This window comes from Arachis ipaensis, chromosome B5, assembly GCF_059453495.1.
Source record: "Arachis ipaensis isolate K30076 ecotype BB chromosome B5, ASM5945349v1, whole genome shotgun sequence".
In the NCBI taxonomy this organism is placed as follows: Eukaryota; Viridiplantae; Streptophyta; class Magnoliopsida; order Fabales; family Fabaceae; genus Arachis; species Arachis ipaensis.
This window is the reverse complement of record NC_142440.1, coordinates 72,304,337-72,309,563: the sequence shown is the minus strand read 5'-3', so window position 1 is coordinate 72,309,563 and position 5,227 is coordinate 72,304,337. Positions and strand designations below refer to the sequence as shown.

General features: G+C 41.4%; 1 non-coding gene across 1 annotated transcript; it reads left to right on the top strand.

Annotated features, from left to right (window-relative positions):
- The first annotated feature begins 1,102 nt into the window (after positions 1–1,102).
- Positions 1,103–1,209, top strand: LOC148564610 (small nucleolar RNA R71). The gene has a single exon (XR_015883855.1). It is a non-coding gene; the product is annotated as a small nucleolar RNA R71 (small nucleolar RNA).
- The last annotated feature ends 4,018 nt before the right edge of the window (positions 1,210–5,227 follow it).

The window sequence follows — 5,227 nt, the reverse complement described above, 5'->3', positions numbered from 1 at the left end:
CCTTGATGAATGGTATGTTTACATGGAGGGATGCAAATATGTCAAGAAACCTTGAGTATATTCTCTTCTCTACACCACCATTTAGTAATTGGGGAAAGGGTGCATAGAGCCTCAGCAACTCTTTCTGCGTAATTGTGGTTTCCTGAGGATTCTCTTCCTGCTTTCCTACTGATGTATCTTCAGATTGTTCTGATGGTTTGTTCAGCTCTTCCTCAGTCTCCTTATCACTTATAGTAACCATCTTGCAATCTTCCCATCTGACTTTCTTTGCTTCACCTCTCAGATTTTTCTCTGTGTCACTTGGAAAGCTATCAGTAGGTTTGGGAATCTTCTCAGATAGGTATCCCACTTGAAATTCCAGCTCTTGATGGTGTCTTCCTGATTCTTAATATTGGCTCGCACCTCCTCTTTGAACACCTTGTTATCTTGAATTTCCTTGCATATGCCTTCAAGTAGGGTTTCAATCCTGGAGATTCTATCTTCAGATGATGGTGAGTTGAGATTGGAGAGGTGAGAAGGGCCATTTTGACTTTGGTATGGATGTTGAGGTGTGTTATTAGGTGGGTACTGATATGATCTCTGTGTGGAATGTTGGTGAGTTGCATTGTTGCTGGGGTTGCGACGTCTCTGATCTTGGCCTTGATCCTGTTGATTTTCCCACCCAAAGTTTGGGTGGTTCCTCCAACCAGGATTATATGTTTTGGAGTATGGGTCATGGTGCTACCTGGGTGAATTTCCAATGTAGTTGGCCTGTTCCTGATCACCCTCTGCCTCTTCATTCACTCCTTCTTGGGTTGCTGCTGAAGTGGTAATTGCTGCTACTTGATTCCTCTCCATCTTCTTAGTGAGGTCAGCTAATTGCTTGGTAATCATCTTGTTTTGAGTTAGCAGTGCATCCACGTTGTTCAGCTCCATCACTCCTCTAGTGTTGCCTCTTTCAGAAGCATAGAAATAGTCATTCTCAGCTACAGTCTCAATGACATCTATGGCTTCTTCAATGGTCTTCTTCTTGTTCAGAGATCCCCCGGATGAGTGGTCTACTGCCTTCTTTGATTCATATGAAAGACCTTCATAGAAAATGTGCAACTGCACCCATTCATTGAACATATCTGGCGGGCATCTTCTTGTCAGGTCCTTAAACCTCTCCCATGCTTCATATAGAGTCTCACCATCTTGCTGCCTAAAGGTTTGTACCTCAGCTCTCAACCTGTTGATCCGTTGAGGAGGATAGAATCTTGCAAAGAATTTGTTCACCACATCTTCCCTGGTTGTTAAACTCTCCTTTGAAAAGGATTCCAGCCATTTAGATGCTTTGTCCTTGAGTGAGAAAGGGAACAGAAGTAGTCTATAAGTGTCAGAATGAACACCATTAGACTTCACAGTATCGCATATCCTCAGGAAGGTGGTTAGATGTTGATTGGGGTCTTCTTGGACACTTCCTCCGAATGAACAATTGTTCTGAACAAGGGTGATGAGTTGTGGCTTTAGTTCAAAGTTGTTGGCATGTATGGTTGGCCGTTGGATGCTACTTCCACAGTTTCCTGGGTTTGGATTGATGTAAGAACCCAGAACTCTTCTCTCTTGCCCAGCCTGATGTGCTGGACCTTCTCGGCCATGGTTGTGAGCCTCTTCTTCATGATGGTTCTCCATATTCTCATCCATATCTGGTTCAAAGTACTCCTCCTCTTCCTCAGTACCAACTACTCTCTTTCCTCTTGCTTCCCTCCTTAATCTAAAGAAGGTCCTCTCAGGTTCAGAATCAAAGGAAGTTGAAGTCCCGCTTCTTCTACCTGTCATACAACCAACAAGGCAAAAGCAAGAAAGATAGATGCAGATAGTTATTTCTACAGAAATGTTGTTAGCGTAAGTGATGCAATATATCAAAAAGTTAGTGGGTTAGTGACTGAATTGTAAACAACTAAGAAAATGGGTAGGGGAAAGGGAAGAAAATAACTGAACAGAAAGTAAATTACTCAAATGAACTTAAATCAGACAAAATAAAAACAAATGCTCAATCTAGTTATCCGCCAATTTAATCGTTGTTGATACAAAATCAATCCCCGGCAACGGCGCCATAAACTTGATGCACGGAAACTTGTCTCTCAACAAATTTCCTTCGGCAAGTATACCGAATTGTCGTCAAGTAAAAACTCACAGTAGAGTGAGGTCGAATCCCACAGGGATTGATTGGTCAAGCAACTTTAATTGGAAGAATGTTCTAGTTGAGCTAAGCAGAAAGTGAGTTGAGAATTGCAGGAAATTAAATGGCGGGAAAGTAAATAGCAGAAAATAAATGACGGAAAAAGTAAATTGCAGAATCTTAAATGGGGAAGGGGAGTTTAGCATGAAAGTAAATAGCAGAAAGTAAAGAGAATGGGTAAGATCAGAAATGGGGAATTCATTGGGCTTAGGAGATGTTGCATTCTCCGGATCAAGTTCATTTTCATCTCTTCCTCAATCAATGCATTCATTGATCTCCTTGGCAATCTTAAGTGATTGAATTCCAATTCCTTGGTAATTCAATCTCTCAAATCAGATCAATAGCCAATTCCTTGGTCTAATTGCTCATGAGAAGAGATGAAGTGTGGTCACTGATTATACCACATGTATTTCCAAATCAAAGTATTGGGAGAATTATATGTCACCATATCCGCCCAAACCCCAATTTGGTCCAACATGAGAAAGCATTTCTAGCATGATCTCTTCATCCCTTTTCCAAAGTTCAGAAGAGATCCAAGTATGAATAGCTTCTTTTCCAAGATAACTACTCAATTGCATGAAGATTGAAAGCTTTCTAGTAAAATCAAGAGAAAAGAAAGAAGAAGAATAATGAAAACTATTATTGATCCATCAAATTACAACAGAGCTCCCTAACCCAATGAAAGGGGCTTAGTTGTTCATAGCTCTGGGAATGAAAAGCATAGATGGAGAGTACATTCTGAGAATTAAACTAAAAGTTGCAGAGAAAGTAAAATACAGAGAGTAATTCTAATAATGCCCAAAAGCTCCCCCTTCTCTAGTTCAAAGCTCTCCCTATTTATACTATTCTTCTGATCTTCTAGTTGGCTCTTCAAGTCTTGGATATGGGCCTTTAGATCTTGAGTTGAAGCAGTTATCTTCTTCAGTGGGCTTAGCTTTATTTGCAGAGAGAAAGTGTGAAGTAGGCAGGGATTCTAGCTTAGGACGTTAGTGGCGTTAACGTTAAGTGAAAGTGTGGGTTCGAGACGTTAGTGATAATCACGTTTTTCACTAACGTTCCTAACCCAAGGATGCTCCACGTTAACTTCAACGTTAGTGGCATCAACGTGACCACTAACGTTGCCTCTTGGTCCTTCGCACACGTTATTGGGACTTACTTTTTCCAATAACGTTGAGAATCCTCCTTTCTCCCTACGTTAGAGTTCACGTTAGTGTGGCTAACGTGACCTTTAACGTAGGCTTGCCACATCTTCGAGAACATTAGTGATACTTACTTTTGTCACTAACGTTCCAAAATGCCCCAACTTCCCACGTTAGAGTTCACGTTAACTAGGTTAACGTGGCTTCTAACGTGGTATTGCTAGCCATCTCCAACGTTAGTGACAAAGGTGAGTGTCACTAACGTTGGCTCATCATCCCTTTTACTCACGTTAGCTTCCACGTTAATGTAGTTAACATGGCTCATAGTGGCTCATCCCAACGTTAGTGACAAAGGTGAGTGTCACTAACGTTGGCGATTCTTTGCTCCCTCCACGTTAGAGTCCATGTTAACTGAGTTAACGTGGCAACTAACGTGGCTCAAAGTGGCTTAGCTCAACGTTAGTGACAAAGGTGAGTGTCACTAACGTTGGTCATTCTTTTGTTTCCCCACGTTAGAGTCCACGTTAACTGAGTTAACGTGGCTCTTAACGTGGCCAATATGAGCTTGGTCCAATGTTAGTGACAAAGGTGAGTGTCACTAACGTTGGCTTCATTTTCTTCTTCCACGTTAACTACCACGTTAATGTAGTTAACGTGGCAATTAAGGTGGGCTATGATGGCTTCAAGGACGTTATTGGCGATTACTTTTCTCATTAACATTGCAAGCTAGCTCCCCTTCCACGTTAGAGGTCACGTTAGTTAGACTAACGTGGCTGCTAATGTGGTTCTTCCTTGCTTCCTTTGTCCTGAAATCAAGCAATAAAGTGCATCAAAGTTCTAGTCCAAGTTATGAGAAATGCATCATCCAATTTGTCATTTAATTCATCCATAATTCTAATGAATTCATATAAAAATCACAATGTTAGCTTGAATCAAGATGTAAGTGAAATTCTACCCAAAAGTTGCTTATTTCCTAAGAAAGTGCATGAAACTACCCTAAAACCATAAAGAAAAGGTCAGTGAAACTGGCCAAAATGCCCTGGCATCAGAACCAGATCTCCAGGTCTGAACTCTCTTCTCTTGATATGCTTATCATGCAAAGCCTTCACCTTCTCTTTGTATAATCTGGAGTTGTCATAAGCTTCGAGTCGAAGGGTCTCCAATTCTGCTAGTTGCAGCTTCCTTGCAGCGCCAGCTTTCTCAAATCCCATGTTGCACTCCCCCATAGCCTAAAAAGCCTTGTGTTCTACCTCCACTTGGAGGTGGCAAGCCTTTTCGTACATTAAGCGGAAGGGACTCATCCCAATGGGTGTCTTGTACGCTGTCCGATATGCCCAGAGCGCATCAACAAGTCTGGTGCTCCAGTCCTTCTTATGAGGCTTTACTATCTTCTCCAGAATGCGCTTTATTTCTCTATTAGACACCTCTGCTTGCCCATTAGTCTGGGGATGGTAAGCTGTTGCCACTTTGTGAATGATCCCATGCTTCTTCAGTAGTCCTACTAGTCTCCTGTTACAAAAGTGAGTGCCTTAATCACTCACGGTTGCTCGTGGTGATCCAAAGTGACAGATAATATGGTTTCTAACAAAGGAGACAACAATGTTAGCATCATCAGTGTGGGTAGGAATTGCTTCCACCCATTTAGAAACATAATCTATAGCTAACAGTATATAAAGGTAACCACTAGAGTTTGGAAATGGGCCCATGAAGTCAATGCCCAAACATAAAAAATTTCACAAAATAGCATAATCTGTTGGGGCATCTCATCCCTTTTGGATATATTACCAAACTTTTGGCATGGGGGACAAGATTTACAAAAGGCAGTAGCATCTTTAAAAAGAGTAGGCCACCAGAATCCACAATCTAAAATTTTTCTAGCTGTTCTTTG